A 22,863-nucleotide genomic window follows, 5' to 3' on the forward strand; every position below is an offset into this window, starting at 1 on the left:
CCGGCAGTTACTGACACAAAAGGCACATGTGCAATATATACTCTGGAAGGCTCTCTGGAGCTATAACAGAAAAGCAACAGTCATTAGAGAATAAAAATTATTTTTGATCACCCTTATTTCAATTGGGAATCATGTGACTTCAACCAATTAAGTAAAATTTATTAACTAAAAGTAATAAGCATATCTAACAAATCAATATCCTAACAAAGATAATTGTGCATTTCTTGCATGATTCATCACTCATTCTGCTAAGTCTGTGACCTCTCAATTGGACTATGAGGACAAGTAATTCTATAAGGGTCATCCCAAAAGTTACCTTATAGGTGGAACGTCACTTATCATGTGGGCTTCATTTGACCCAATTGCCATTTGAAGTCTTATTGAGAAGACTATAAAGCTATGTTCTTTCACTTTACGCAATGACAAAACTCATCAGGACTTTTTGGATTTCTTGTCATTCCCAGGGATTCCACTAGTCCCTAAAACAAATTAAGTTGATTCCACCATACTTGTGCGACATAGTCTGCTAATGATATCTCATTAGCTGAAAAAAATGTTACATATTTTTTATAACTGAAAAAAATAACTGAAAAATAATATTACATATTTAATTTCTGAAATGGTGGTATGGTTTATCCAAGCCAATGCGACAGCTCCCAAGATCCGCTTGTCACTCAAAAATCTCCTGTTTATATGCAAATCTTAGAATGAAACATCCTTAGTAAAGTTTATATCAGCATCTTTTAAGTTTAGGACTAAGAAGTGCAACTCAGCACCATGTTAGATGCAATGGGGAATATAATAGGATATGAGTAATCCTTGTATCAGTTGGCTCAATAGCTAACATTTTGGTGGTGCTTCATGGAACAGTGGCTTGGACTGTGGTATCTGCCAATAACTAATTATATGAACTCTTGCACAAGACCTGTGATCTCTTGAGGTCTCAGATTCCTTATAGGGTTGCTGTGAGGATAAAAATATGTTCATTATCAAATCTCTAGAATTTAGAATGACACCTAGCATAGCCGAAAGAATGAAATAATGAATGGCAACATATACAAAATGCTTAGTATATTTATTAGGTATTAATAGATATATGATAGGTAAATAGTTTATCTTTAAGTAACTTTCTTATGCAATCTCCTTTTATACTCAGCAATTAGTATTTGAACTTCAGAATCTGCCCCCACTCCCATCCCTGGACACCTCTTTGCTCTGAGTGACTAGTAGAAATCTGAGAGTTTTCTAATACTAAGATAAAAGCAAAGGGGCTGCATAGAGAGTTGGCTTTTGTAGATTCTAGTAGGTTTGGTGCTTAGTTTTGAAAGCACTAGAAAAATGAGGTCCCTGTCAAAAGAGAGGCTTCAGTCTCCAAAGTGATATTTAGTAGGGGGATGGTAGTTAGCCCCTCTACAGTATGGTACCATTTAGCCATCTCATGTACTGTAGAATATCAGAGACCGGTCAAGGACTGCAGGAGCCCTGAATCATATGGCTATGGTCTGAGATCTTTCCCAGGATCATGAGGGCTAAGTTTTAGCCCCATTCATTTCAGGGCTTCCACCTAGTCAGCTTTACTGTCAACCAGCTTTACAGATTATTTGTCTTCTCTATTCATTTCCTCCTAATTAAAGAGAATTAATTGTTACAGAATGGCGTTTTTGAGAAATGATCAGCTGTTTGCATGGGGAGGTGTTGCCAGGAGAGTTCAAAAAGAAAGATCCTGTTATTCAGAATTCAGTGTCCTTTCTTCATTTTAGACTAGATACACAACACTCAGATTTAGCATGTCCACGTGTTGTACTTGGTGCAATTCTAAATGTCTGAACTCTTTCAGTTTCACAGAAAAGTGAATCTTCATCAGGACCAACTTAGTCTCTGAGGATAGGAATCAAAGATTCATGGCTGTAACAGCTGAGATGGGTTAGTCCCTACATGCCGGGGCTGCCTGCCATAAAAATTTACCCCAATGCACCTTAAGGACGGCCTACCCCTGAACCAAAGAGTGCTCAGCATGGAGGAACGTTGGGGTATCTTCTCTTTTTGTGAAGATAGATTATCAAGTTTGGCTGCTTATTACAGTTACTAGAAGCTCACTGCTTTCTTTGTAACATCTCTCTATTTTCACCACCTAAAGGTAAGAGCTAATTTTTGCCATTTACAAATGAGGAATACTAGCTCAAAAGGTTAAATAACTTGCCCAAGGCCATATGCTATAAAGAGCTTGGATTTGAATCTAGGCTTGCCCTACTGAAATGACCAGGTGCTTAGCCACCGAGCTAAATTGATTCCCTCCAAAAGCACAGGTAAATCCAGAAATGGGGTCCACTCAGTCGATAGCCACTGAGGCAGCCTTGTAAGCAGAAGACTCACAGAATAGTCACTGTTTCTTGGCAAGGTGCCCAACTTCTCCTCTGAAATTGGTGCAGGCTCCTGAATTTTAGCTAATTCTCATGCTCCCTATCCTGAGGTTGGAATCTACAGTCAACAAGTTCGGCATCTAGGCAGTTGCTGCCCCTACTCAGGATGACTATGCACCCTGATCTGAATGGTTCTTGCGAATCACAACTGCCTAGTAACTCTTCCCTGTGCCCTCTTGGATTGTATCTGCAGACTTCCATGTGGCAATTTTTCTGACATTTATTTCACCTCTCTGGGCAATGATAAGTATTGCCTCCATGAGCAGTGTGTTTCTGGCTTTGCCTAAGAACTCTCTCTTCACCAAGTATTTTATGGTTCAGAGAGCACTTATGCCAGTCCTCTCCAATGGAGGCTCAGAAAACAAAAGTGAGATTGTTGGTTGCCTTTTCAGTGACTTCTGAGGAAAGATCCTAGACAGCAAAGCCTGCGTATGTTGGCCTGGCTTATCACACTAGGCAGGAAATGCGCGAGGAGGGATCTGGGGTAGAAAAAGTGATGAAGGATGCCTATGTCTGATATCCTTCTGAGAACAACATTTTCTGGTATCTGTCCCTTTAAATTATTTTTCTTTCCCTTCTTTCCCTTCACATTAATGTCACACCAGAATGTATAAAACAAGATTTTTGGTATTCCTGACTGCTCTGATTCTCTGAGAATTGTGTGCACTGACATTAAACACAGAAACCAATTGCTATTAAAGCCATTTTTATTTCTAAAAATTATAGTTACCAAATGTAGTGAATTTGAGGGACCCATTCATAAGTACCTATGAAATGAAGTGTGGACAGTCAGGAACTCAGGCACTGTATGTCAAGTTTCACCCGCAAGCAAATTTCTCCAGAATGCATAAACCTTTGGAAATGGAGCTTATATTGAAAATGCTGACATCTTCTTTATGTAGTTTCTTCAAGGCACTATAAGTTTCTCATAGTTAATAAAAATATTGTAACCTGAAGAAGGGTTAGATATTGTAATTCTGAAGCCAGCATTTTCCTCAGAGAATTATAAGAACTCACAAAATAATTAAATGGCTGTAATAGGAACAAAGTTCAAAGCAGCAAGCCAGTCTTGCATCTCAAATGAATTGATTCGGTCTTGATCTTGACAAGTTTAAGTTCACATTTGTGGCTAGGAGAACACCTGCTAATGAGTTCAAGCTTTAGGTCACTGAATGGACCAGCAGGTTTCATTCTTCTAAGGTCACCAGTTATGTCTCTGACCCTGGTGAGCCCTCCCACCTACTTCTCATTGTCCTATTTGCCTTCTCTCTATCTCTTAAGGTAAGTTCTCACTTATCACCAATTATCTCCAAATATTTCATGAGATGACTTAGCACACTGTCTCCCAGTCCTTTTAAAGTCGTGGCACACATAGAAAATACAGGGCTCAATGAGGAAAACACTGGCTGCCCCAGGACCACTGGCCACCTGAGAGCTGAGGGCTCAATATCTCAGCACACCTGGGATCCATTCAGGGCATGTCAACAGCAGAATGCTACAGACTTTCTTACTTCCAGAGTGGACTCAGGATCTTCTTTAACTCACAGCTCGAATACATTACCGTGCATATCTCTGGTAGGCAAGGAGACAGATACCTTTTTAGTCTCTTAGCAGCCAATATGGGAATTTCTAAGGCCTCGTTTTTTAGGAAAACTGCTGAGAGTGCTTGGATTAGGAATACTGTCTGGCATTAGAGCTTCAGTAAAGAGGGAAGTTATCGTGCCTAAGAGGGAGATGAGCAGCCTGAGTGTTCGCAGCCAAAAAGGGTGAGGTTCTGTTTGGGTAGGTGGGTGGATGGCAGAGAAGAAATTTTGGAGAAACATTTCCACCAGGGATTTTTCAACTGTTAACTTAGGGTGCATAATATAAAATCCCCACTCAGCTCATCAATGAGCATCCTCACTTCTGCTCCTTGTACCAGGTACCTTAGCAGGTGGCTTTAGTTTCCTCATCTTAAAATTAGATCATATAACTTTCATCATAGGAGCGCTTAGAGGACTAGAAACAAAGCACGTAATAAAGATAGCATGATGCCTCGAACAGGTATATAGCTATTATTCGGAAAATGGCAATAATTCTCAAAACCAGTGTTATTAGACTGTTAGCACTCTAGGGGCAAACTAAATTTTATTCCTCTCTTTAGTAGCCCCATACCATCCCATTCTTGGGTCTGTATTGCCCTTATTCTATAGTAGTAATTATTTGCTGATAGAGCTGATCATAATTATAAACTGATAGAGTAGCTGATTTCTTCTCTATCACCAGTGCTCAGCACAGAGCCTGATACATAGTCTGCTCATTGAAGGTAATGAAAGAATAAGTGGATGAAAAATAGTTCTAATCTTTAGAAAGTTCTTCCTTAAATTAAACTGAATATGAACCTTTCCTTTTGAAATCCCAACCTACTGCTTTTTGTTCTGACTCCAGCAACCAAACAGCTGACTTTCCTCTTCTGTGTAGCTATTTTTCACATACAGCCAGACTTTATTAATTCAGATAGCCAGAGGGATAAGATCATTCAGAATTATTGAATATTCTAGAGACTTATTTCTTAATACTTCTAAACCATTAGATCAAGGGTCAGTGACCAAGATTAAAGATACTCCACGAAATGCTGCTTTAGCATCCTCCACAGTCCCTGCCCCCACCTCAAAGCATCACTGGGTCAGAAGGTCCCACATCTAGCAAAAGCCAGTGTGGCATCATTACCCTAGCCTTTATCCCCCGTGATTCTAGATGCCATGCTGAGTGCTGGCATCCCATTTAATATCAACACCCATAGTAGTAAAAGAACTAAGTTCTCACGGAGTCAAGTTCCTATGATCCATTTGTAGGGAGTAGATGAGATTTCTCAGTAACTTCTTAGATGTATTTACAGTGAGTTTCTCTTTTAAAACAATTTGTTCTCTTAACTGAGTTACCTATGCTTCTTGCAAACTTGTTTTTTACTATTCTGTTTCATAGGAACATTATCTTTAAAAATAGCTGCAAAGGGACAAATTTATTTCCAACATTGTTTCGGTTAATATAAATTTCCAAGTTAGTGGAATCTGAATTAGCAATGATTTTGAGTGTTTGGGAAATACCATTAACTATTTTTTTCCTTAGTCTTCTCTTTTACACATTAAAGTGTCTCAATTTTTTCTCACAGATGCTAGCTCATAAATCTTTAATCACTGAATTTGTAAACCAAAATTTTGGTATAATTAATGTATCTGGCCAAAGAGATGATTATATAGGATAGGTTTAAGAAATCCTCATTTGAGTTCTAAGTTCCTTTGTATATTCAGAAGAAAGAAATGAAAAGAGAATAGGCTTCAGAGTTGGAAAGACTAGGCTTGAAGACCTTCTTGGCTACCTGCTAGTTATGTGATAACAAAGGATTTAAAGAAACTATTCTGATCTCGAACCAGGAGTAGATAGAGATGGAGAACAAAAATTATTGTTTTTTGTTTCATATCTTATAGTAATATTTGATTTTTAAAATGATATGCATAAATTTACTTGGTTAAAAATAATAAAATTAACTTCCTACTCCCACCTTCTCCAAATACATATTAGTCATATTTAGGAATGTTAGGAACTCACGTAGTTAGGAACTCACATATTAAAAAGTGGTTAAAGAACTCTGAGTTCCTGGCTGAAAGTTATACAGTTATGTCCATGGAGTAAAAATAGTGACAGTACACTGGTTGTAGAATAGATATCTAAATGTGATAATCTTCAAGTCTGATCAAAGATGGCATCTTGAAGCCAAAAAAAAAAAAAACACACAGAAAAATCCAAAACTATTCTGACCTCATATAACCATAGCTCATTTGTAATAAAGCAAGAAACAGTGCTCATTACAAATAGGTGCTCAATAAGTTTCCACAAGTGGCTGTCAGGGAGAGGCGAGGTGTGGTTTTGTAATACACACACTGTGATGGAATTCGAGGCAAACCAAACTTTTGTCTGTATGGTTAGTGTTCCACTGCAGCATCTGGGGACATTTTGCTAAACAACTACTCTGGCTATTTCCTAAACGATTACCTTTTGGCAACCATTTACTTGAGGGTCAGTTGATCACAATTATTAATTAGCAATTATGAATACGAAGCAAAGTACTTGAAGTTGGTTTCAAGTTGCCTCATGTAAAGAAAAGATGGAGTCCATTTTCTTAAGAAATCTATTTTGGAGTTGGCACCTGGAAAGGCTTTTTAAAAAACCTAAATAAATGACATTTACTGATGCTCCTTTATTCACAGAATTACTGCATTTTCACATAACATTCCCAAATTAGTAAGCCATGATTTTCAGCTAGTGAAGGTACAGCACATCTATCCTAAAAGGTTATACTTGCTTTTGTGCAACGATCTACCTTCTTTTATAGATTCAAACAAATAACTTTGGTAATAACTGTTTTGTTTCCTCTTCAACACTAACTCCTAGGAAAATAGAAAATTGAAAAACCCAAATTATTTTTTACTTTGAAAACTTTGATCATATCTGCAAAAATTTCAACCAAACATGCAATGAGTTCCCAACACAATTCACCAGACATAAAGAGTGACTTATCGGTGTTTCATGTTCATACCATGTTATTAATTGGCATGCTTTTCTACAGTGCAAGTAGTCATGTAAAAAAGTCTTTGTATGAATTTTCTTCCAGCTTCCTAAACATCTTTAAGCTATGTGTGGTATTGGCAACAGAAACTTAAACTACAGATGGAAGAACAGATCTCTTTATTTGCACATCTTTCTCTTCATCTGTATTGCTGAAACAAGCTAAAAAGAGAGAGAGAAAGAGAGAACCTAAGCCTGTTGCCAGAGCTACGTCAATTAAATATAAGTTATTTATTCTAAGTTTACTTCATGGTTTTGTCGAAGTAGTAAAAAATGACTGTACTGGTTACTTATTCACAACCATTGGGTAACTTTGGGCTGTGGCATTAAGATGACTTCTGGAGGGGTAAATTCAATTTGATGGCTTTGGAATGCATGAAAACACTCGGCCTCTAAGCTCAAACTGTATTTAAGCTCTCTAGGACTTGAAAAGTGTATGGAGAATGTAAATTTGTTTTCCAATACTTTATGCCCTTTTCGATAAAGGAAGACAGGGATTTGGGGGATTTGGTACACTGCTCCGTAGGGGATGCATATGAGAAAAATATAGGGAATTAACATGACAGAAAATTAAAGAATCAGACCATGAAGATAAAAGACAAGTTATTTAAATGAATATAAAAGACATGCCACCTCAGGCCAGGTTGGTGTGTCTGGTGGACCATTATTCTGTGTCTGATAGTAAAATATATAATGGTGCGGTATGACTCAAGGAAAGGGTTAGAAATGTTTCAAATGCCCATGAATACCATGAATTCATAGAAATCCTTCTTAAATTTATTTACATATTCAGCTGGCATAACCCCTGAGAAAAAAATTTTTAAATTTTCTGTAAGATGTTCTTCTCCCCATCACTGACACTAAAACAACCTTTTCTAAGGTTCTGGGGGTGGCTCATGATCTAGTATTCTGAAATTTGTTATGTAACTTTCCAAACCCTTCTTAATTTTATAAATTTTAATTATTATCTCTATTCTCTTATGCCTCCAGAATGAAAAAATCTTCACATAAAAAAAAATCTTCACCTAACTCCTTCATATCTTGCTAAACTGCTATGCTTATCTTATAAAACAGTACCCAGACCTGTACACAGTATTTACTGTGCTATATAAAAGTAGGCTAATGTGGCCACTATGGTTTAACACCCAGCATTTGTTTGAACTGGACAGCTGATCTAGGACCAGACTTGAGTCCCAGATTCCTACATCTTGTTTTAGGAGTCATCACTTCTGATTCAAAGTCCTTGATAATGAGAGTACAACACAGATCCCACCCCCCAACTTCCCACAAAGCAATGATTACTTCTTGACCACTTTCCCATTCATATGTCAAGTATGTCCTCCTTAGTATGACTTTTTTTCCTAACTGAAAACAACAACGACCACCACCTTACTTCCATTAGCAAATGGTACTTTCTAGGGAATTGTAGAAAGGTAGAACTGTGATGGTTACAGCCCTGATCTGTGGCCGCCATTTTTCTAATTGAAGAAATGCCAACTATCTCTCCCCATTTTTCTTGTTTTCCTTGCTTATCCTCTATCCATGATAAAACAACTCTGTTCTCAACATTTTTCTCCCAATCTAATTGTAATTTAGCTATTTGCTTATATCTTTGTTTAATCTAAACGATGTTTACTAATTCTCCTTTCTTAGACTCATTACATTCTCAGATCACATTCCCAAATTAGTAAGTCATAATTTCCCTTTATAGAAGATACAGGATATCTATCTCAAAAGGTTATTCTTATACCTGTTCAATGATCTACCCTTTCTCATGGATTCTTACTCCATCTCTACCTGTCCTGCCAAAGTGAAGTAAAAAGTTGAAAAATTATCTGGTGAATCTGATAGACACAGATGGCTACTATGAGTAACTGTGTCTCTCTAAATCTTTTCCACTCCACTTCAGGTTTGCTGAGTTATATGGACAACTGTGTCTACTCTCCATTTCATAGTTGCCTATATAACAACAGTTTTCATATGGCAGATGAGGAGAGGAAACAAAAATAAGCTTGGGGTAAGGTGCTACAGGAAAAGATTCAAAACAGCTTTATTTGATAAGAAACATGTAAAAACAGTGAAGCATGGGGGATTCAGACCTATCAATTTAGCAACAGATAAAAATTTATTAAACATGTTTATAGGAGCTAAAGCATCCTCTATATTATTAGGATAGTTTTGTTAAATTAAAATGTTCAGTCTAAAACTATGCATTATTTTAGTTTGCTTATATTGTAATATATATGTAATATAAAAACTATATTTACAGATATTTAATGAAAGTCTCCAGAAAGATAAGAATTTAAAGTTCATAGATGTTTTTCTCTATTTGTCGCTGTATTTAATCAATATTAATGATTTTTTAAATTCTATGCAGAAAGGAAGAAAGCTCAAGTCTTCATATCCCTGAACTTTTCTTTTTCAATTTTCACTTTACCGTGCTTTAATTGCTTGGTTCAAGATTTTAATTATTATAAGGTAATCTAGTTTAAGTGAATATTCAAGGATCATTTGTTTTTCTTTTATATGACTGTAGTTGAAATGTGGGTGAAGAGAAGGCTGAAGTTGATATGAACCTATCTTTCAACTTCAGCTGCCACTTTCCACTCACTAATATTTCATGACTGTCTTTACAGGAAGATAATAAAGAAGTAATGAAATCCAGTAGACCAGAGGATATGGATATCGGTAAAAACATAGAGATTTTTGCTTCTGTCCACTAAGGATTAACTGTTAAACACTGTTTTCAGATACTAGCCAATAGACAGCATAGAACTTGATCTCTGAATTAAGGAAAACAAATGAGGTGAGACCTACAATCTCTCCAGCCAACTGTCTAGTGGCATTTTCCAGACTGAAACACAGAGAGAAAGAACATGAACAAAATCTCAAAGTTCTGCTGAAATAAAGAGATAAATATAGGCATGTGTGTAGGTATAGGTGTATGGGTGTGTGTGTGTGGGGGGGTGTTGTTAAAGCAGCTAGAATTTTCAAGACTTTGTATTGAAAAGAAAGGGTAATAACAGAGGTTTCCCTCTAGTCTTCAGCTATGCACTGATCTGCACATGCATGAGGTAAAATTCATGAGGTCAGAGAAACAATCACAATGAAGCAGTAAGTTAAATAAATTTTTGATCTCACATAAGGCTGAAAATAGTTTATATGTCCACCATCCACAGAGGACAGACCATCCATTACATGGATCATAAGGTAGAGTCCTTAGAAGGGTCAATCCTGAGTGATGAGGCTATATTATACCTAGTATAAAGGCTTTCTTACACTTGACAGAACAAAATTTAAAATCAAGCCTTGAAAAATAAAACTAATCTGTAAATAAATGCACCCCAGGACAAAATCTAATAGTCTTTACAGGAATCCCGAAGCCAAGCACTCAAAAATGTAAGTTTACAATCTCTGGCATCCAGTCAAAAATCACCAGGCATGCAGATAGGTAGATCACACTGCAAAGTATATAAATGTCTAATAACCGTGTTGTACACCTGAAACTAATATATCGTATGTAAACTGTAACACAAAAATAAATTTTAAATCACCGGGCATGCAAAAAAGTAAGAAAACATAATCTATATCCAAGATAGCAAGCAATAATAGAAACAAACATAGCAGTGAGAAATGATAAAATTATCAAAGACTTAAAAACATTGTAGATATTATAAATATGTACAACGATAAAAGTAAGACTTGATTGTAATTAGGAGACATTAAAATAATGAAAATACCCAAATGGAAATTATAGGTAGAAAAAACTATATTTAAATGAAAAAATACACCTATATAGGATTAATAACAGATTAACAGAGATATTAGATATAGTGGGAAAAGTATGAGTCAATTTGAACATATAACAGTATAAGTTACTCCAAATAAAGATTTAAAGAAATAAACAGACCATGAGTGACCTGGGAGTCAATATGAAATTGTGTAACTATGTATAATGAGAGCCTCATAAGGAAGGAAAAGAAAGGGAAAGAAAAAATTATGTAAAGAAATAACCAAAAATGTACCATAGTTGATAAAAACTATGAATTCCAAATTTAAGAGATTCAAAGAACCCCAACCAAAACCAACATGGAAAAAACCACACTAAGGCACATCATAATCAAATTGCTGAATATCAATGATAAAGATGAAATCTTAAAAGCAACCGAGAAATATACAGAAGATAATGAAGATGAAACTGACAGTCAGACACTACATAAGCCAGAAGACATGAAATGACATCTTTAAAGTGCTGAGAGGGGTAAAAAAAAAATCTGTCAATCTTATGAAAATTAATTTCAGTTAAGCAACTTTTCAGTTATTTTAAAAATCCAGGAAAAAATAAATATTTTTCAAACAAAAGCTGAGAGAATTCATTGCCGCAGGATTTTTAGTGTGAGAAATATGAAGGAAGTTTCACAGGTAGATGGAAAATGGATATCGGAATGTGGATGTATACAAAAGAATAAAGAGAACTGAAAATGGTAAATATGTGGCATAAGTAAAATATATTTTTCTTATTTTTTAATCTTTTTAAAAGATAATTTACTGAAGCAAATATAACACTGCAAGATTTCTAACATATGTAGAAATGAAATGTATAAAATAGCATAAAGGGTAGGCAGTATTACATGAAAGTAACCTGATCCAATCAAGATGGTGGAATAGGTAAACACTGTTCACCTCCACCACTACCACATCAAAATTACAACTAAACTACAGAGTGGTCATCTTGAGAATGCCTGAAGTCTAGCTAAACAGAAGTCTTATAACTAAGGACATGCAGAAGAAGCCATGTCAAGATTGGTAGGAGGGATGTAGATTTGGAATGCTCTGTTCTCACACCCACATGTGGCAGTTAAAAACTGGGAGAGCTGTGTTGACTGCGAAGATCTCCCTTGAGGAGCAAGGGGTCCAGCCCCATACCAGGCTCCCCAGGCCAGGGTTCCAGTGCTTGGAAGAGAAGTACCCATAACTTCTGGCCGTGAAAACCAGTGGAGATTGTGGCTGAGTGAGACGGAGGGTGGCTGGAGTTCCAGGCACTTTTAGGGCCTGCACATGAACTTGCTTGCCAACAGACCCACTCACTCTGAGCTCCAGCACTGGGGCAGTAGCTCGAAAGGCTCCAGGGAATATGAAGAGGAAGTGAATTGAGGGTTGAAGGGGTGGCTTTCACCTGGACAGAAGTGCTGACAAAATCCATTGTTCCTTTGTTAAGCCCTGCCCCCACCTAATCTTCATGCACAGACAGGTGCCATATCTGAGTCTCCATCAGTCTAACACTGTGCACCCTGGTGATTCCCTGAGACCCTGCCCTGCCACCTTGCAGGCCCACCCAAGCCACTTTGGTAGCTGTTCCATACAAACAGCCTGTCTTGGCTCAAGCTGTGAACTTTCCTAAAATCTCTCAAAGGTTCACAAACCCCAAACAAGCAGCATCTGGTCTCAGCATGCCTGGTACTTCTTCCTTAGCAGCCTCAAGCCTGGCACTAGTGTAGCCAACCACAGTTCATACCTTAGCCTCTCCCAGACACCTCCAAATCCAGAACAAGTGGCAATCATCTGCAGATCACTTTGTATTTCATTCCAAGTGATTCTAGACAGGGTACAAGCAGTGGCTGACTTTAGCTTGCACTAGAGCCCCTCCCAAGAGGCCCTAGATCCAACACACCTGGTGGCCAGCTTCAGACCACATCAGTGCACCACCCAACCACCTCCACAAATGACATACCCAACGGACAGACTTGGCAGGCACCAGAGACCTGTTAAAGTGAATCCTCCATAGGGTCAGCCCCTGCACAAGAGCTCCTCCACTGTAGTCCTTACAACCAATCAGCCTGAGGGTCACTCCCTCCATTGATGTGCCAACAGCAATCAAGGCTCAATTACAACAAGAGGGCACACATAACTCTCACAAGGGACACACCTGGAGTACCCAGCTCAGGTGACCCCTGAACAACAGTGCCCCACAGGACACCTATTATATCAGATCATTCTACTAATACTGGGAGACACAGAAGCCCTACGTAATATATAGAAACAAACATGGGAAAGCAGCCAAAATGAGGATACAAAGAAATATGAACTAAAAAAATGGAGACAAGCAATCTACCAGATGCAGAGTTCAAAACACTGGTCATAAGAATGCTCAATGATCTAAGTGAGAACTTCAACAAGGAAATAAGAAACATAAAAATGGAGATAAAAAAACATAAAAAAGTAACAAGTCATTAATGAAAAATGCAATAACTGAAATAAAGAACACATTAGAGGGAATCAACAGGAAATTAGATAAAGCAGGGGACTGAATCAACAATTTGGAAGGTAAAGGATCAGAAAAGACCTAATCAGAACAGCAACCAGAAAAAAGAATCCAAAAAAAAAAAAGGATAGTTTAAGAAATCTCTTGGACAATATCAAGAGTACTAACATTTGCATCATAGAGCTACCAGAAAAAGGAGAGAGAGTAAGGAATTGAAAACCTGTTTGAACAAACAATGATGGAGAACTTCCTTAACCTGGTGAAGGAAATAGACATACAAGCCCAGGAAGCACAGAGTCCCAAAGAAGAGGAACCCAAAGAGGCCCATACCAAGACACATTATAATTAAAATGGCAAAGGCTAAAGACAAAGAATCTTAAAAGCAGCAAGAAAAAAGCAGTCAGTTACAACAGAGTTCCCATAGGATTGTCAGCTGATTTCTCAACAGAAACTTTGCAGGACAGAGGAACTGGAATAAAATATTCGAAATGATGAAAAGCAAGGAATTACAACCAAGATTATTCTACTTAGCACAGCTAAATTTAGAATCAAAGGAGAGATAAAAAGCTTCCTAGACAAGAAGAAGCTAAAGGAGTTCACCACCGCCAAAGCAGTATTATAAGAAATGTTAAAGGGGCTTCCTTAAGAAGAAGAACAAAATAAAATTTCCTTTTCAAAGACACTGTTAAGAAAATGAAAAGGCAAGTAACAATCTGGAAAAAAATAGCAAAAGATATATCTAATAAGAGATTTGGATCCAGAATGAAAAGAACAAAATAATAAGAGGAGAAGCAACTCATACAAAATTAAGCAAAATATTTACATGCACATTTTACCAAAGAAGTTTTTTGATGGCAAATAAACACAGGAAAAAAATGCTTGACATCATCAGTCATTAGGGAGATGCAAATTAAAACCACAATGAGATATCACTAAACTCCATAAAAATGGCTAAAATTAAAAAGAGCAATAGTAAATGTTGGGGAGGATGTGGTACAAGTGAAACTCTAATACACTGTTTGTAGGACTTCAGGGTGGTAAAATTACCTTGGAAAACAGTTGGCAGTTCCTTGTAAATTTAAATATACACTCATCATGGGACCCAGCAATAACTCTTGCCCAAGAGAAAGAAGTACCTATATGTATCCACCAGAAGACTCATATACAAATGTTTATAGCAGCTTTATGCATAATAGCCCAAACTGAAAATAACCATCAGGTAGTAAATAAATAAACTGTTACATTCACACAATGATATATTAATCATCAATGAGAAAACAAAAAACACAGCCGTGGATACACACAGTAACATGGATGGTTCTCAAAAGCATTATACTAATTAAAAGAGTCAAACCCAAAATATTAGTTACTGTGCAATTAATTCCATTTACATATACATAAAATTCTAGAAAAGGGAAAACTATAGTAATAGAAAGCAGACCAGTGGTTATCTGAGACCAGCAGTATTGGGAGAAAATTCAATGTAGAGGGACATGAAGGAATATTTTGGGATAATGAAAATGCTCTATATCTTGATTGTTATAGTTACACAACTATATACATTAATCAGAACTCATGGAACTGTACATTTAGAATGGGTGAATTGTTGTTGTATGTAAATTATACCCCAATATACCTGATTCTAAATATTATATGCCCAGCTTGCCAATAAAGATTTGCTAAAATCCAAAATGCAATCTTGGTGGAACATGGCTGACCAGGGAAATAGGGCTTTCCCCAGGTATAACTGAAAAACCTTTAGAGGCATCTGAAAGTGATGTTGGCAAGGAAGGGTCTTCAAGAGTCACCAGGGAGCAAAACTAGGGCTATTCCTTAATACCAGATCTAGGCGGCACATAAAGGGAATTGTGTACTCCTTCATCCTCTCAACAGTCTTGGAAAGTAACTGCTATTATCCCCACTTGACAGAGAAGGAAAGCAAAACTCAGAAGTAAATATGGTCTCTTGACAGAATGCAAGTCCACCTGCAAAGCTCAGGCTCTCTCTATTCATCAACTGGCCTCCCAGTAGGATTAGGGATTCCTAGTGTCAGAGAGCTTGCTAGGGACTCTGCAGACCAGTACTTCTCTAGCTTGGTGGAAGGAATGCACAAACTCCTGGATTCTCTTGCTCTATGTCCCAGATTCCTCTGCAGAGAGGGTCCTTAGGGCGCAGACACTAAATCATGACTGTACAAGCAGCACAGACATGCTCTGTGCAAATGCATTTGACTTTCATCATACCTCATATTTCTGTAGCAAAACGTTTGCTGATTGCTTACTATTGGGCAAGTACTTTACTTGCATCAGCTCATTATACAATATGTAATGGACACATATTACATATGAGGAAACTGAGGTTTAAGGAGGTTATTAAAGTTGCCCATGGTCATATAGCTATAAGTAGGACAGCCAGAATTCAGACCAAGGCCTAAAAGCTCATAGACTTCACTGATATGACTCCAGTATTGTCTTCTGTATTCAGTTACCAGGCATTCTGAATCAGTATGGATGCTCTTGGCGAAAAGTAACACATTAAATGGTAAGGAGCTGTAATAGCTCACAGTGCAGAATCTAGAGCCTCTACAGTTCTGCCTATCCTGTGTCAACTTTATCTTCACGTTGGTATGAGTTGGTTATAGCAGCTCCATACATACTCAGCTGCACACTCCCCAGTATAGAGGGAAAAAGAAGCCGACTCTTTATGTGATTTTCTGCATACTTCCAAAAACTATCCCATGAAAATTAGCCAAATGAGGTCACAAGCTCATTTCCAGATCTATGCTCACTAGTGAGAGAACACCATTCATTGACTGGCCCAGGCCTGGATTCCTGAGCCAACCACTGTCAGGGAAGGTTATAATTACATCCTAATTATGTTGTACCCCTAGAGTGGAAATGAATACTGGGAAACCAACCACAGCACCTGTTACATTCTTTCTTAGACATCATTTCAATTGAATTTTACAGCAATACTGTGTCTCAGCAATAATCTCCATTTCACAGATGAGAAAACAAATGTTCAGGGAACACATCTCTCTCAAGGACAGGAGAATATACACAGCAGCCAGGATTCAAAGTCAGTTCTTCTGGTTCCAAGTCCTGAGCTCTTTCCTCTATTGGCAACCACTGTGATCATCCCCTACTCCCCATCTTTAGACCGAATTCCGAGATGTTGCTGGGAATATACTCATCTTCTAGGTTCTCTCCTTTGGTATTTATCATTTTTTTCCTAATTCAATAACCACTCCACATGGACTCTAGTGAGCCATTTGTTACCAAGTCAGGAGGCTTTTTTTTTTTCAGCATTTCCTTTCTAATGAGGTTTTATAGCTCTCATTTAAAATAGATGCAGAGTCTGCTGTACCTTAAAACCTATTTAGTGTGATGTAGACTTTCTTTTCCTTTTCCTCTTCAATCTCACCTAAATAATCTCAACTTCAAAAAGGCTTTCCTTTTCAAATTATTTTTCCACATTTACCATCAAACTATACCCCCAAGCCTTTTGGCTCTCACCACCTGTATGCATTCTCTGTAATGAACCTAATAGAAAGGTTCTGGCCTTGGGCTTTTAAGTAAGGGTGCCATAAAGGTAGCAACTTTTCCCTTAAAAAATATGTAAGAGAAATGGCATGATAAAACCCCCTCAAATATCTATTTAGCCATATAGAGCCATGTTTCAATTAGAATTCCAACAGGAACGGAAATAGAGAACTGGTGGGCAGATGACTGTGGTTTCAGTACCTAGCAGAGCCCCAGATGCTGGTCCAAAGGAGTCCTTTGCACTCTGGGTCCACCTTACATTTAAAATATGCTGCCATGAACTTCACCTCTTTTGATTTTCCCAAAAATCATGCATCAAATTGGGGAAGACAGACACTAATGTATTCAGTTTACATATACAGAAACCAAGGCAAAGATTGCCTAATTACTAAGGGACAAAATTGTAATTGAAATTTAGGTATACTCGTTCCAGGCTGAGAGCTGTTTAGCTGCATTATTTTGCTTCATAAAATGTTAGGGAAGTCTTGTGAAAGATGTGAAGGCACAGGAATAAGCTTAGCACCTCTGACCCTAGATTTTACATTTGCATCTTATTTATTTGTTTGTTTGTTTGTTTGTTCGTTTGTTTTGCCTTTCTTTGGTGTTCAGGAAAAGTAAACAAGACTTGACAGAAAATCTGATGAGACACTGCAACTGTTTTGACCCAAGGCCAATACATAAAAATTCAAAAGATTGTTATCAAGACTATATGTTGGTACCATCTAGGGCAACTGTAATAACTTGGTCTTGCAACAAAAAAGATATTATCATTGCATGTTGAATAATATTGAATGAGCTATTGATTCTTTAGAAAATGTGGATCTCCTGAAGACAAGAAGAAAGAGATTAAAGAGGCACCAGAGAAAACTCTCATTTTTCTAAATGTGAAGAATTGGGGGTATAGTAATTGAGGGGCTGCTGAAATAAGGAGCCAACTTAGAGCATGGGGAAAAGATCATAATAGGATATTAACCATGGTGAGGAGGAGGTGGTGGAGATGGAGGAGGAGAAGGGGAAGCTGAATGGAATCATAATGCTGGAGACCATGCTGGAAATACCTAGAGCTAGGCTTGGAGATTTTGCTTATAAACAGAATGGCTGGGGAAGTAGAAAGGAAAGCTACAACAGACAGCACTGCTAAAGGTGGGATTAAGAAAGAAGCCAAAGACAGCTGAGAGAACTTCAGGATTTAAAGGCTAGAAATGTTTTTGGTAAGTTTGAGCAAATCACAGGACACTTAGCTATCCCCCAGGTCCTCCCTCCCCCCAGATGACTGGAAAGAGTCAGAGATGGAGCAGAATGAGGAAAGTGAGGCAGTAGCTGAGTGAGTCTCTCTGTTGTGTCCTGAGGATTGCAGCAGAATGGAACATGCTGGAGCTTCAAAGTTTTCTGACAGCTAAATCTGCTTAAATGTGCAGGGGAAGGAAAGCTTCAGTCTGAACAATGCAGCTCAACCAATATGTTTCTGAAAAATTCATCAGAGCTTCTATTCCATGCACCTGCAGAATATCACCCTAGAAGTGGATTTTATTGTCCTTGTAAAATACAAACTCACTAATGAGTATGGTTTATTGTGAAGCAAGACACATGCCCCACAGCCTCTGCCTGCTCCTACCCCAAAGCCTCCATCATCCTGCGACACTTCATTCAACTTGGAAGAGTTCATGCACTTTGTGCAAAGTCTGTCTGGATTCAATAATCCCTGTGCAATTAAGGAAGCAGAAGCAAGTATGTGTACGTGACTCTAAGGCACTGCTGTCTCATATAGGGGTTTATGAACAACCGGAATTTCTCATTCCATGCACTGTGGACTATCCTTCTGTCTGGCATTTTCATTACAACATTCTATATAAGTTTTCTCTATAAATGAAGACCTGGCACAAATTTAACACAGCACCCCATTCATTGTGAAATTCCAGACATGCTGGTTTAAGGGGAAGAAGGCCATTTAAACCAGGTTCCCTGGTAGCTCTTGCAGAGTAGAGCAACATGTGAATTGCACAGTGCACTAACTGTCATCCACGATTTTGGTCAGTCAGCACAATTATCTACACAGAAAGCAACTTCCACTGATTTCAGCAGGAACTCCTCATGAATACTCGAAGTCATCATTTTTGCTCTTAGAAAAGATTTACTCTAAAACACAAATTCTCTCTAACAAGAGTCCATTACTGTGTAATGAATAAATAGTTCATGTGCAGGCATACAGATTTCCAGGGGCCTTGGGCCCTATCCTTGCGCACAGGCCTCTTAAGCCTTTTTTCCTACGAAGGGGAGAGGGTGCTTCTGCAAAGAGGTTCACATCTTACAGGCTTCGGAATGAGTTTTGATTTCAAGTTCAGTTGAAGTACAAATGTCTAGCTTTGTTTGCTCACATGAAACTGGACTGCTAAATGGAAAGGCTTTTAATAACTGGGGTCTCATAAGGGCTGCTGGCTCCACTGTTTTACATAACTGGTGATGATGCGGGCTGTCTGATATTTGAATCCTGGCATCTGCAGTCTCCCTGGCCTCTGCTCAGTTTATAGAGTACATTTTTCAGTTTAATTTTCCTTCGCCTAGATGAAACGAACTGAAATCTTTAGTCACCTGGACAGTTGACAGCAGTTCAACGTTCTCTAACTAGCTGATATTCTAATCATCCTGTTAAAATCTAATTACATGTACTTGTATTCATCAGAGTTCTACAGAGAAACAGGACAAAGTGTATGTGTGCGTGTGCGTATGTGGGTGTGCGTGCATACGCGTGTGTTTATTATAAGGAATTGGCTTAGGCAATTAGGGAGGCTGGCAATTCCCAAGATCTACAGGGTGAGTTAGCAAGCTGGAGACCTAGGAGAGCCCATAGTTTAATTCTGCTCTGAGTATGAAGGCTGAGAACCAGGAGAACTGACGGTGTAGTTTCAGTCTGAAGGCCTGTATGCTAGAGACCCAGGAAGAGTCAACATTTTAGTTCTAGTCCAAAGGCAGGAAAAACTGACATCCCAGCTCAGCAGCAAGAAGAATTCTCTCTTACTTGAGGGAAGGCCAGCCTTTTTGTTCTGTTCGCTCAGTCTGTCGATTTAAATGTTAATCTCATCCAAAAACACCCTCACAGAACACATCCAGAATGATGTTTGATCAAATATCTGGGCACCCTGAGGCCCAGTCAAGTTGGCATATAAAATTAACCATCACAGTAATTAAGGAGCTGTTGTTTATGGTACATGGCAATGATTAAAGAGCCAAATGGGGGGGCATTTTCCAATTAAAACATAATTTTTATACCCCTTTTAAACAAACACCTGCAGGATGGCCTATCTAAGGTGAGCTCATAGAAACCACTCTGCTAATACCGCACCCCCATCCCCACTCCAAAGCTTTAAGGGATATTGCTATTATTTAGGAATGAAACCATTGTTTCAGAACTGCTTTTTAAATATTTTTCTGATGTAGACTCCTCAAACCTTGTGGATATATACTTAGAATAATTCTAAAACCTCTTCTGAGATGAGGCAAATGAGACACCAAGGGGAAGAAACAGCTTGTCTAGCATCATCGTATATGGAAAACGAATGTGCCTAAGTTTTAAGGACTCAGGAGTGCAGGTGCTCCCCTCCCCGCCTTTAAAAGAGTGAGGTAGAACTTCCACGTGTAGAAAATGATGGCTATCTTAGTTGTTATAGAGCTGGCTAAGAAGCAGGTGCAAAGAAAAGGATTTAAGGGGATATTATTTTTAAAGGGGAAAATATTGGTAGGTGACCCACTCAACAGGGTAACTCACTTTTCAAAACACATGGCACTGGCTTAGGATACCAAAAGATTCCTTGGTATTTGCATACTGTACTGGACATGGTTGCTGCCCCATCCACCTTCCTGGAGACTTACTATAGCAGATCTTTGAATAACATCGTTTCATTCAACATTTTCATTATAATGTTGATGAGAAAAAAATAGATCCCTGGCTGGGGCCACTGTCTGTGTGGAGTTTGAACTTAAATTTATTCTCCCCATGTCTGTGTGTGTTTTCTCCAGGGACTCCAGCGTCTTCTCTCCCACATCCCAAAGATGTGCATGTGAGGTGAACTGGCATGTCTATGCTGTCCCAGTCTGAGTGAGTATGGATGTGTGTGAATGTGTCCTGTCATAGAAGGGCTTCCTGTCCAAGGTGGATCCCTGCCCTGTGCCCTAAACTGCTGGGAGAGGCTCTGGCTACCTGAGATCATAAACTGAAATAAGCAGGTTGGAAAAGAATGATCTTGCTTGCTTTTATGAATTCTTCTTAAATATATGTAGAACTTAAATTTATTTCAATGTGTAGTATTAGACATGTCTTTATTTAGAAGTTTGATGATCCTGTGACTAGAAATATGCCGTAGGAACTTAACTCTTTCTTATATCAAGTATCCTATGGTAAAATTGGTTTTGTTATAGGTTGTTTTGTTTAAAGAGCCTATATATCAACAATGTTAAGTAAGGACTTGAGTGTGCCTCTGCCGAACTTCCAATCACCAGTAACTGCATATCTTTGCCTGCAGGTAACCGCCCTAGAAATAGCCCTCTACTAATCGGCGATCGGGGGTGGTGATTAATAACCCACTTGCTCACTCCTCAGGTAGGCAAACTTTGAGAGCTGGGTTGATACTCAAGGGTTTTTCTGAAGTTATGCTCTGTCACCCACATTGGTAGCCAAGGCCAGCAGCATGTATGTGTGACAGCATGTGTATGCTCTGCTCTCACCATCTTGAAATTCTTCATAACTTTTGAAAAAGGGGCCCTGTACTTTATTTTGCTTTGGGCTGTGCAAATTATCTAGCCAGTCCAGGCAGCTAACACTCCTTTCATTGGCTGGTTTCCTTCCCTGTCTGACTTCTCCTATTGGTCTTTCCTATACTTTCTGATAACATACTTGCCCTTGAATCCTTTTCACAAGGTCTATTTCTGGGAGACCTCAAATTAGACTGTTTCCAAGGTCATTATAATCTTGAAAAGCACAGTAAAGAATTAACGAAAGCCATTCAACTATTTTATTAAAATAAAACAATAATGCGCATTGGTTTAATAGTTCTCTCGTCTGTCATTATCACATCATTTTGTAATATCTAAGAGGTTTTATTAAGAACTAACACCCAACTAAGCTTCCCAGCTTCTCTGTGTCATAGACTATGTGCTCAGGAGAATCTAATACCTGCAAATACCTCCTTGTAGAAGTAATGCAATAAACAACAGTCAAGTTGACATTTAAACAATAGCTATGCAGGCCATCTGTTTGTTTGGTTTTTAAAAAATATTTGTCTTTGCCAGAATGTCAAGAAGAATAAGTTCACATAATTTAGGAGCTACTAAGGCATGTAAGTTCTTAATTATTTACAAAGACAGGGTTATCTACGGCCATCAGGGTTTTTTTTTTTAGTAATGTTCAACCAAATTTTTAAAAAACAGGTCAGAGAAATTGACCTTTTTGTAGAGGCAGATATCACAGTGATTGAATCTTCAACTAAAGTTTAAGAAAAAGATGTAAATAAGGATTCTGGTTCAGAACCAGCTCAGCTCATCAAATCCAGAGCCCATGTATTCTTGACTTTTTTATCCCTAGGGTCTAGCTCAAAGCCTAGAATGAAGTCGATGCCTAATAAAAATTTAGTAACTGACTAAACTTGGTTTATGGCTGTGACTTGAGGTTTGAGTACCAGAAAATAAAACTGACTCACCCCTACCTATGAAAAAACTATAGGTTTTGCCCACTAGCTCTTTTTCATAGACTGGAATTTATCAAATGAGTATAACATCAGCGCACGAGGACAGTTTCGGAGGGAGAAGATGGAAGGCAGTAGGCTGGCAGCAAGTTTGGGTTAAATTCTGCCTGTGACTGAAGGCTGTGGTTCAAGTCCATTTGCAATATGTGGAGGAAGCAATACTTGAGAACTAGCTAGAGAAATAGAAGGCTGTCGTAGGCCTTTCTCTCCATGTGTGAGACTTACAGTTAGAAACTTCTAAGACCAAGTCCACCCATTCTGTATGAATGCTGTCACCTCCTTGCTGTGAATTGTAGACA

At 38.2% G+C, this 22,863-nt stretch overlaps 1 protein-coding gene across 1 annotated transcript in view; it reads right to left on the reverse strand.

Moving 5' to 3' along the window:
- The window catches only part of NCKAP5 (NCK associated protein 5), a 744,993-nt gene that overhangs the window by 7,877 nt on the left and 714,253 nt on the right, over window positions 1-22,863 (reverse strand).

This window comes from Pteropus medius, unplaced genomic scaffold (genome assembly GCF_902729225.1).
Source record: "Pteropus medius unplaced genomic scaffold, Ma_sr-lr_union100, whole genome shotgun sequence".
In the NCBI taxonomy this organism is placed as follows: Eukaryota; Metazoa; Chordata; class Mammalia; order Chiroptera; family Pteropodidae; genus Pteropus; species Pteropus medius.